This window comes from Hypanus sabinus, chromosome 8 (assembly GCF_030144855.1).
Source record: "Hypanus sabinus isolate sHypSab1 chromosome 8, sHypSab1.hap1, whole genome shotgun sequence".
NCBI classification, from domain to species: domain Eukaryota; kingdom Metazoa; phylum Chordata; class Chondrichthyes; order Myliobatiformes; family Dasyatidae; genus Hypanus; species Hypanus sabinus.
The window spans coordinates 94,952,659-94,964,569 of NC_082713.1; positions in this window are offsets into that span (position 1 = coordinate 94,952,659).

Genomic DNA, 11,911 nt, shown 5'->3' on the forward strand with positions numbered 1-11,911 from the left:
AAGATAAAATCCTATGGCGTTACAGGAAAGGTACAGGCATGGATTGAGGAATGTCTGGCAGGCAAGAGGCAGCAAGCTGGAATAGAAGGTGCCTTTTCTGGTTAGCTGCCAGTGACTAGTGGTGTTAACATAGAAACATCGAAAACCTACAACATAATACAGGCCCTTCAGCCCACAAAGTTGAGCCAAACATGTCCCAACCTTAGAAATTACTAGGGTTACCCATCTATTTTTCTAAGCCCCATGTACCTATCCATGTGTCGCTTAAAAGACCCTATCGAATCCTCCTCCACCACCGTTGCTGGCAACCCATTTCACGTACTCACCACTCTCTGCGTGAAAAACTTATCCCTGCCATCTCCTCTGTACCTACTGCCAAGCACCTTAAACCTGTGCCCTCTTGTGGCAACCATTTCAGCCCTGGGAAAAAGCATCTGACTATCCATACGATCAATGCCTCTCATCATCATATACACCTCTACCAGGTCACCTCTCATCCTCTGTTACTCCAAGGAGAAAAGGCTGAGTTCACTTAACCTGTTTACATAAGACAAGCTCCCCAATCCAGGCAATATCCTTGTAAATCTCCTCTGAACCCTTTTTATGGCTTCCACATCTTTCCTATAGTGAGGCGACCAGAACTGAGCACAGTACTCCAAATGGGATCTGACCACTGTCCTATATAACTGCAACATTACCTCTCAGCTCCTAAATTCAATTCCACGATTGATGAAGGCCAATACACTGTATGCCTTCTTAACCACAGAGTCAACTTGTGCAGCTGCTTTGAGTGTCCTATGGACTCAGACCTCTAGATCCCTCTGATCCTCCACACTACCAAGAGTCTTACCATTAATACTATATTCTGCCATTATATTTGACCTAATAAAATGAACCACTTCACGCTTATCTGGGTTGAACTCCATCCGCCACTTCTCAGCTCAGTTTTGCATACTATCAATGTCCCACTGTAACCTCTGACACCCCTCCACACTATCCACAACTCCCCCAACCTTCGTGTCATCAGCAAATTTACTAACCCATCCCTCCACTTCCTCATCCAGGTCATTTATAGAAATCACGAAGAGTTAGGGTCCCAGGACAGCTCCCTGAGGTACACCACTGGTCACTGACCTCCATATGACCTGTCTACAACCACTCTTTGCCTTCTGTGGGCAAGCCAGTTCTGGATGCATAAAGCAATGTCCCCTTGGATCCCATGTCTCCTTACATTCTCAATAAGCCTTGCACAGGGTACCTTATCAATGCTTTGCTGAAATCCATATACACTACATCTATTGCCTTTCCTTCATCAATGTGTTTAGTCACATCCTCAAAAAAATTCAATCAGGCTCATAAGGCACGACCTGCTCCTGACAAAGCCATGCTGACTATTCCTAATCATATTATACCTCTCCATCAACTTACAAACTACTGAAGTAAGACTCAATGGTCTATAATTTCCTGGGCTATCTCTACTCCCTTTCTTGAATAACGGAACATCCGCAAACCTCCAATCCCCCAGAACCTCTCCCGTCCCCATTGATGATGCAAAGATCATCGCCAGAGGCGTCAGCAATTTCCTCCCTTGCCTCCCACAGTAGCCTGGGGTACATTTCGTCCAGTCCTGGTGACTTATCCAACTTGATGCTTTCCAAAAGCTCCAACACATCCTTTCTTAATATCTACATGCTCAAGCTTTTCAGTCCTCTGCAAGTCATCAGTACTATCACTAAGATCCTTTTCCATAGAGAATACTGAAGTAAAGTATTCATTAAGTACCTCCGCTATTTCCTTTGGTTCCTTACACACTTTCCCACTGTCACACTTGATAGGTCCTATTCTTTCACGTCTTATCCTCTTGCTCTTCACATACTTGTAGAATGCCTTGGGGTTTTCCTTGATCCTGCTCACCAAGGCCTTCTCATGGCCCCTTCTGGCTCTCCTAATTTCCTTCTTAAGCTCCTTCCTAGTGGCCTTATAACCTTCTTGATCTCTAACATTACCTAGCTCTCTAAACCTTTTGTAAGCTTTTCTTTCCTTCTTGACTAGATTTATAACAGCCTTTGGACACCACGGTTTCTGTACCCTACCATAACTTCCCTGTCTGATTGGAATATACATATACAGAACTCTACACAAATATCCCCTGAACATTTGCCACTTTTCTTCCGTACTTTTCCCTGAGAACATCTGTTTCCAATTTAAGCTTCCAATTTCTTGTTTGATAGCCTCATAAATCCCCTTACTCTAATTAACTGCTTTTCTAACTTCTTTGTTCCTATCTCTCTCCAATGCTATTGTAAAGGAGATAGAATTATGATCACTATCTCCAAAATGCTCTCCCACTGAGAGATCTGACACCTAACCAGAGTCATTTCCTAATACCAAATCAAGTACTGCCTCTCCTCTTGTCAGCTTATCTACATACTGTATCAAGAAACCTTCCTGAACACACCTAACAAACTCCACCCTATCTAAACCCCTTGCTCTAGGGAGATGCCAATCGATATTTGGGAAATCAAAATCTCCTACAATGACAACTCTTATTATTACACCTTTCCAGGATCTGTTTGCCTATCTGCTCCTCGATGTCCCTGTTACTACAGTATTGGGCAGCCAATAAAATACACCCAGTAGACCCTTTCCTGTTCCTAACCTCCACCCACAGAGACTCCGTAGACAATCCCTCCATGACGTCCACCTTTTCTGCAGCTGTGACACTATCTCTGATCAACAGTGCTACACCCCCACCTCTTTTGCCTCCCTCCCTGTTCTTTCTGAAACATCTAAAACCCGGTACTTGAAGTAACCATTCCTGTCCCTGAGCCATCCAATTCTCTGTAATGGCCACCATATCATAGCTCCAAGTATTGATCCACGCTCTAAGCTAATCCGTTTTGTTCACAGTACTCCTTGCGTTAAAATAGACACATCTCAAACCTTCGGTCTGAGCTCGTCCCTTCTCTATCACCTGCCTATCCACCCTCACATACTGTCTCCAAGCTCTCTATTTGTGAGCCAACCGCCTCTTCCCCAGTCTCTTCAGTTCAGTTCCCACCCCCCAATAATTTTAGTTTAAACTCTCCCGAATAGCCTTAGCAAAACTCCCAACCAGAATATTGGTCCCCCAAGGATTCAAGTGCAACCCCTCCTTTTTGTACAGTCACACCTTAGGGACCACTGCTTTTCACATTGTTTGTTAATGATTTGGATAATGGAATTGATGGCTTTGTGGCAAAGTTAGCAGAAGATACAAAGAAAGGTGGAGGGTAGCTAGTGCTGAGAAAGCAATGTTATTGCAGCAGGACTTAGACAAATTGGAAGAATGGGCAAAAAAAGTGGAAGATGGAAACAGTGTTGGGAAATGTACAATAAGGCATCCCGATAAAAGAAAGAATAGCGCAGACTATTATCTAAATGTGGAGGAAGTTCAGAAGGACCTGGGAGTCCTCATGCAAGACTCTCAAAAGACTCTTAATTTACAGGTTGAGTCTCTGGTAAAGAAAGCAAATACAATGTTGGCAATTATTTCAAGGGGAATAGAATATAAAACCAAGGAGATAATGTTGAGGCTTGAAAGACACTAGTCAGTGTGCACTTGGAGTACTTGACTTTGGAGAGAGTCCAGACGAGGTTCAGGAGGATGATTCCAGGAATGTAGGGAGGGGTTCAGATATGTGAAGTGTTTGGCAGCTTTGGGTCTGTGCCTACTGGAATTGAGAAGAATGCAGGGGGATCTCATTAAAACCTACCAAATGTTGAAAGGACTGGATAAGGTGGATGTGGAGAGGATGTTTCCTATGTTGGGGGTATCAGAACTAAAGGGCACAGCCTCAAAATTGAGGAACAACTTTTTAGAGCAGAAATAAGGAGTGTTTTTTTTAGCCAAAGAGTGGGGTATCTGTGGAATGCTCTGCAACAGATTGTGCTGGAGACCAAGTCTGCGGCTGTTTTTAAAATTGAAAATTGATAGTTTCCTGATTGGTCAGGACATTAAAGAATATGGCAGGTGTATGGGTTTGAGTGGGATCCAGGATCAGCCATGATGGAACAGCAGAGCAGGCTCGATGGACTGAATGTTCTAATTCTGCTCCTGTGTCTTATGGCTTTGTGGAACAATAATACGTGTGTAAAGGGGGTTTCTTCTTTTTTCTTTGTAACTGTGTTTGTAATCAAAATGGCTTCTTTGTTTTGTTAAAAGTAGGAATGCTTCTTTGTTGCGAGAGAGTGCTGGAAGCTTGTTTGGGTTAAAATTTACTGATAACAAGAATTGTATTCCTTTGTAAACCAATTGGGATTAATGTTGTTCTTTCTTCTGAGTCTGTAAGCTATTGTTGGCGGGCTTTTGGGCAGATCGGCATGAGAGGGTGAGAGAGAGAGAGGACACAATGCTATAAACTGGGCGAGGAACGGACCCCAAGCGGGGGTCCGAGGCCAGGAGGTACTCCAAGGAGAGGAGATGAAGCTAGATGTGCTTGGTCGACCACATCGGATGGTCCTAAGCTGCGAGTCAAGGAGTTCGGAGGGGATCGAATGGTGGCCAGAAAACTTCAGTAATTGAGCTCCAACGGTTGTGCACGATGTGGTTTGGACTTTGATAAGTTTGGCGCCTTTTCTTTATTTTTTTTCCTTCGTATATACTGTATCGTTATTAATCGCTTAGTTATAGTAACCTTTATAAATTGTACTCATTTAATCGCATATGGTGTACTGTCTGTTTTTGGGCGAGGCAGGAACATCACACTGCATCCACACCCAGTTTGGCGGGGCCGAAGGATGCTCCTCCTAGACGAGAATGAGCTGAGCGAGCCTGAGGCGACCCAGGGGGTTACATTGTGGGGTGCTCGTCCGGGATTGATTTCTGTGGAAGCTGTGTGATCACCCTCTTTAAATTATGTCTGCGGCGAAGAGCTGGTGTGCCTTTGCGGGTGTGCGATTGCTGGTTATCTCTGCATGTGTGTTGGGTGGGGTGGCTGTTGGTGCCCCAGAGGGCGTTGATTGAGTTCCGACTAGCGTTGATGAAATGGTGGTGGGACCATGGGTTGTCCGTACTGTTTAGAGAATGAGGAGTGACAGGTTTCAGCAGTGGTAGGCTTTGCCCGGTTGTTGGAATTAGGTCCAGCCCTAAAGAGTTGGAGGCGTGGGCGGAGTGGACCTCTCAGTTGTTAGGTGAGTGGCAGTGCTTGGCTGAGGGAAAGCGACAGGAATTGGTTGGAAGTTTGAGTGGGCGGGCTGGTGGCGTTGTTAGAACTGTCGGGTACAATTACCTCGGGGTGGCAGCTGTCAGTTATGTGAAAGTGTGGGAAAATGTGTGTGGTTCGACTGGAAATCAAATGCCGCAGCTGGGGGGCTTATCATATCTGTGGCAGGAGATTGGTGGAAAGTTTTTAGGGTATCCCTTTTGGCTAGGGGGGCAGGTAAATTGCTTGCGGTGCCAAGGGGATCTGTCAAGGGGATCAGCTCCTCCCTCAGTTGTTCAGTTGATCCGAGAGGTCACGGGAAACTTAGAGGAGGCCCAATGGGGGAACGGCTTGGGGTCTCTAGGGGAGCACATTCCCAGCAATGTACCAAGGAACTCCCGAATGGAACAGACACTATTCCTGAAGGCTTAGAGGGATCAAGCGCACAGGTGTTGTTACGGATGGATGGAAGTCAAGTCAAAGCCATCCTCGGCACCGGGGCGCCGGTTAAGTTGCTGTACAGTTTGTTTTATAACTGTTATTGGAAGCATTTACCCTTGACAACATTGAGGGCACTGGAGATTTGAGGTACCAGTGCCGGTGATTATCCAGACGACGGTTGTTGGTCAGTGAAAATGGAGTTCTTAGAGGCAAATGTGGAGGTGACTGAAGTTCGTGAATCGTTAATGCTGATGTGTCCGGGCACTGTTGAGACGGGCAGCGTTTCTGTTCTAGAGAGAACCAATATCCTGCTGGTGCGCTTGGGGGCCCGCCCGGAGGAGGCGGGTGAGCGTTGTTTGGAGGCATTGTCGATTCACCCAGAGTTTCGAGCTGCTTGTGCAGACGTGTGTAGCAGCATTGGGCCGATACAGAATTTAAACAAGATCCGGTGGTGGTATGGCCTGGGGGAAGTATCTGAGGGTGAGACCCTCTTAGTGGATGCTGCAAAGTACCACGAGGGAGGGGAGTTGACCGCTGAAGACACCTCGGAGAGAGAGAGGTTAGGGCCACTGGCCCCTGAAGCCGTGGAAGACGTAGGCAGCGTGTGTGCGGATTATATTGCACTGAAGAGGCGCACTGTCAGTGACCAGAATATGGCCCTGAGGGCCGAAGAGGTGGTGGTCTGTCTGAGTGGTGCGAAGTGATTTAAGGTGCTGGATCTGAGGAGTGGATGTTGCCAGATCCCGATGAGTGGGGCCGACAAGGAGAAGACGGCCGTTATAAATTCCCTAGGAGTCTTCCGGTCCGAAAAGATGCCACAGGGCATATCTGGAGCCCTTGCAACCTTCCTGTGGGGCATGTGGAAGACCATGGGGGATGTGGAGGCGTTTGGAGTTTTGGTGTATGCGGATGATCTCTTGGTATTTGGATTTACCTCAGGAGAATATGAAGTGAGGTCGTTGCAGGAGTGGCTGAGAACTACAGAGTTAAAGTGTTTTCTGGACACGTGCCAGGGCTGGTGAAGGTCGCAGCTCATGAGTGACTGTCTCTACAGAATCAAGTTTGAAATGAAGACGGAGAGACTGGAGAAAGTTGATCTGGAAGACGTCATGAGGAAGAAAAAGCTGGAGAGAAGTGCAGTGAATACTGAACAGGAGGCTGAAGAGACTGCAGGAGCAGTGCAGGCCACTTGTTTCCGTTTGGAGAAGATCAAACAGCAGCTACCGATCGCAGAAATGAGGAAGAATACAGATTCGATGGATAATGTGCTGGATGTGTGGTACATGCTGCCTTTTGCTGACTTTCCCTCGATTGAGGAAGAGACCTTTGGCCCTTCCCCCACTGAGTCAGGTGTAGTGGGGAGGGTTAGCTGTGTGCAGTGGAGGGCATGAGTGAGAGGTTGAGAGAGGAGTTGGTAGTGGGCCCAAGGTATCCCCAGTTGTGTCCGAGCCTGAAGGGTTTAGGTAAGGGGGTACGGAGGTCTCAGAAGGATTAGGGAACTCCCAGATAGTTGGCCTATGTAGTGCCTGAGGAACAGGGCGTGAGGTTTACTGTGTGGGGAGGAGATGTCACTGTTTGTGCTTGGGTTACGGTGTGTTGGCAGGAAAGGTGGCGAGTTATTTAATAGTCATGAGGACATGACTTTTATTTGGTGGGGGAGAGTGTAAATGGGGTTTCTTCTTTTTTCTTTGTTACTGTTGTTATGAATGTACCACAGCTCTGAGGGGCCGAAGGGTGCGGGGTAGCCCCCTCCTTTGTGAGAATCGCAAGATCACTATTGATTTGGGTCAGGAGACCCAGGAAATGAGAGAGAGACGTGAGGAATGTCTTGTTCCCCCAGTGATATAAAGCTACGGGAAACGGCCATTGTCTCTTGGAGACGGACTTGTGTATTGCAATACTGTGCTACGTGGAAGCCCTCAGGCAAAGTGGGCTGGTTGAGGGAGGGATTGCATTACCCCCAACCTGATTGACATCTGAGACCCTGTGAATCAGGATAAAAGAGGGTCTGTGGGAACAGCCCCTCAGACACACCAGACGAAACGCTAGCGATCCCGTAATAGCGGAAGCCAATGGGAGGAGGCCACGTGCGTTTGGTTCCATTTTGCCCCGGTACCAGTGGCTTTTACCACGGAAGAACAGCTTTTAGCTAACCACGGGGAAACCAACTCCCAAAGACTCTCGAAGGATTGGCATCATAAAAGGGCTGGGCAAGTTTAACCCGTCTTTCTCTCAAAACAAAACGCTGCAGCTTGAATGAACTAACAGTGACTTTTATATTTCCACCGGACAATACATTATCCCCTAGACAATGATAGATCTATTTCTTATTGATTATTATTATACCCGCGCTTTTAGATTTGGTATTGACGACGTGTATTATCTGTATGTTTGCATTGATATTATTTTTGTGTATCTTTATCAATAAATACTGTTAAAAGTAGTACCATCAGACCTCTCTATCTCTGCTGGTAAGTGACCCAGTTACGGGGTTCGTAACACTGTGTATGTAATCAAAATGGCTTCTTTGTTTTGTTAAAAGTAGGAATGCTTCTTGGTTGCGAGAGAGTGCTGGAAGCTTGTTTGGGTTAAAATTTACTGATAACGAGAATTGTATTCCTTTGTAAACCAATTGGGATTAATGTTGTTCTTTCTTCTGAGTTTGTAAGCTATTGTTGGTGGGCTTTTGGGCAGATCGGCACGAGGGGGTGAGAGAGAGAGGATGCGATGCTGTAAACTGGGCAAGGAATGGACCCCAAGCGGGGGTCCAAGGCCAGGAGGTACTCAGAGGAGAGGAGGTGACCCAGGGGGTTACACGTGATTTTATATGGCATTGTGTAGTCAAAAGGAATTAGTTTAGAGAAGTAGCTTTCTGAGCCAAGGGGCCTGATATTACATTGTACTTCTCTGCATTCTATAACTGATGTTATATTTCTGCTTTACTTGTGAATACTACTTATCTGATGCCTGTGACACTGCTGCAAGCAGGGTTTCCATTGCACCTGTGCACACACAGACCTGTTGCAAACAATAAACTGGACTATGACTGCCAATGCCTTGAACAGATGGAACAAGATAACTTAAGTTATGCATTTTTTCCCCAGAGTCTCTTTTACATCAGGAGACCAATGCAAAGGGTAGTTCCCCAGCTGAGGTCTCTCGAGCAGAGTAAGAGATCTGCTCTGGGGTGAGACATCTCAGGACATTCCTAGTGGATCTTGCCTGGAATTATCAATCTGGAATGTTTGATCTATATGGCACATGAACAGACGTTTATCCCTGGCCCTCAGGGCAATTGGGTTCCAGTGATAACCCAATTTAACAAGTTGTTGGTCAACCCAGGTTCCACTCTCTGCCGTCACATGTGTTTCTGCAAGTATGTAACGCTGAGACTTTATAAAGCACAGCTGAGGCTCACTTGGAATATTGTGAGCAGTTTTGGCCACTTAGAAAATCTATAGCACATTACAGGCCCTTCAGCCCACAATGTTGTGCTTACCATGTAACCTACTCCAGAAGCTGCCTAGAATTTCCCTACCACATAGCCCTCTATTTTTCTAAGCTCCAAGTACCTATCTAAGAGGCTCTTAAAAGACCCTATTGTATCCGCTTCCACCACCTTCATTCGCAGTGTATTCCACTTTTTGTGTGAAAATCTAACTCAGTGTGAAAAACATCTTAGAAAGGATGAAACTAGAGACAGTTCAATGGATGTACACAAAAGTGATTCCAGAGTTGAATGGCTTGTCATATGATGAGTGTTTGATGGCACTGGGCCTGTATTTACTGGAATTCAGAAGAATGAGGGGTGACCTCATTGAAACTTAACGAATGGTGAAAGTGACGTGGAGAGGATGTTACCTATGGTGGGAGAGTCTAAGACCACAAGACGCAACCTCAGAATAGAGGGGTGTCCTTTTAGAACGGAGATGGGGAGGAATTTCTTTCACCAGAGATTGGTGAATCTGTGGAAATCTTTTCCACAGGCAGCTGTGGAGGCCAAGTCTTAAATACTTTTATGGCAGAGGTTGATTGGTCAGGGCATGAAGGGACATGGGAGAAGGAGATTAGGGCTGAGAGGAAAATTGGATGAGCCATGATGAAAGGGTGGAGCAGACTCTGAGGGCCAAATAACCTTATGGATGGGAGATGGGGTGGATAAACGTAGGGAGAGGTGAGAATGATTGACAGGGAGGTGAGAAGTGGGTGGGACTGATAGTTCATACACATGAGAGTTTCTGCAGATGGTGGAAATCATGAGCAACACACAAAGTGCTGGAGGAGAATAAATAGTCAATATTTCAGGCCGAGACTCTTCATCAGGACTGGAAAGGAGGAGGGAAAATAACAGAATAATAAGATGGGAGGGCAAGGAGTACAAGATGGAAGGTGATAGGTGAGACCAGATGATGAGTAAGGTGGGTGGAATTGAAACAAGAATTTGAGAGGGGATAAGAAGAAGAGATAAAGAAAGAAACTGATAGGAGAGGATAGTGGACCATGGAAGAAAGGGAAGGAGGAGGGACACCAGGGGAGATGATGGACTAGTGAGAAGAAAGGATGTGAGGGAGAACCAGAATAGTGAAAGGAAAAAGAGAATTAGAGTGGGGGAAGAAACTACCAGCAATTGGAGAAATCTATGTTCATGCCATCAGATTGGATGCAACCCAGATGGAATATGGGGTGTTGCTTCTCCAGTCTGAATGCAACCTTATCTTGACAGTAGAGGAGACCATGGACCAACACATAGGAAAGGGATTAGGAATTTAAATTGAAATGCATAGCCAACAAGATCTCCTGCCTTTTCTGGTGTACAGAGCAAAGGAGCTTGATAAAAGAAGGAGCTTTGTTTTTCTCCTTCAGAATTTTCACGAGCTACTTCTTCCATTTTTCCTGCCCTTCCTCATTCTCCCTCCTCCCATCTTCTGCTGACAAGGATTTTGTTTTGCTTTCTGTTTGTTTTTTCAGTCAAAGAGTGGTGGTGGTTGGTGGTCATTCTTTGAACTGGCAGTAGAGGGACTGTGAGGTAGCAAGGTCTGTCTCAGGATAACTAAACAAACACAACTAAAGTATTGCTGAATTTTTTTCCTATCCCCTCCTTCATTGTTCAGGTGACGGGGAGTGGAGTGAGAAGGAAAGAAGCAGATCTGGGACAGTTGGTGTGGGGGAGGTACATGACATCCTTTTTTCCGAGGAGAGAGGTCAGGATTTGGGATAAGTTGAGTCGCAGATACAAAAGCTTGCAAGAGTGATCTTAGTGAGGTATACATAATTTTGAGGGGTATAGATAGGGTAAATACATGCAGACTTTTTCCCTTTAGGTTGAGGGAGACTGGAGCTGGGTTAAGGGTGGAAGGTGAAATTATTAAGGGGAATCTGAGGGGAAACTTCTTTGCTCAAGAGCAAGGTGAAAGTGTGGATCGATCTACCAGTGGAAATAGTAGATGCGGGTTTGATTTCAACATTTGAGAGAAGTTTGGATGTACAAGAATGTACATGGATGGGAGGGTTAAGGACGAGTATGGGATGAGGCAGGAAAAAAAACAGGTCAACACAATAGATGGGATGAAGAGCCTGTTTCTGTGCTGTATACTTTATGACTCTGATCAGGTTTATTATCACCAATATACATTGTAAAATGAGTTGCTCTGCAGCAGCAATACAGTGCAAGACCAAGAAAAAGTTGATATAAATTGTGCAAAAGAGGAATAACAAGATAGTGTTCATGGATCAATCAGAAATCTAATTGCAAAGAGGCAGAAGCTCTTCTTGAAATATTGAATGTATCTCTTCAGGCTCCTTTACCTCGCAAATGAAAAAAGGGCTTGACCCAGATAGCGAGGGTCCTTAATGATATACCTGCTGTCTGATTCTGACCACCTTTAACATTTCAAACCTGAAAAGAAAAGTTAACATTGAATAACAAGGATTGTTTCGTTTCTTTTTTTGTGGCTGAAACAGGAGATTGCTGGAACGTGGAGCAACAAACTATCTTCTGAAGGAACTCTGCACGTTGAGCAGCATTGGGGTAGGGGTTTGTAAAGGAATTGTCAATGTTTTGAGTTGAAATTCTGCATCAGGCCATGATATAGTATCTCAACCTGAGATGGCAACAGTTGACAATAATAAACCAATTACATTTTCACAACATATTTCTGTTTTATTTGATATTTCCTGCATCTGCTGATGATCAAAACCTTGGACAAAGAGACAGTTATTAAAAAAAATCTCGAAAGTAGGAGAGGTGGATAGCAGGTATAGGGAGGGAACTTCCTAGTGCCTTGGTA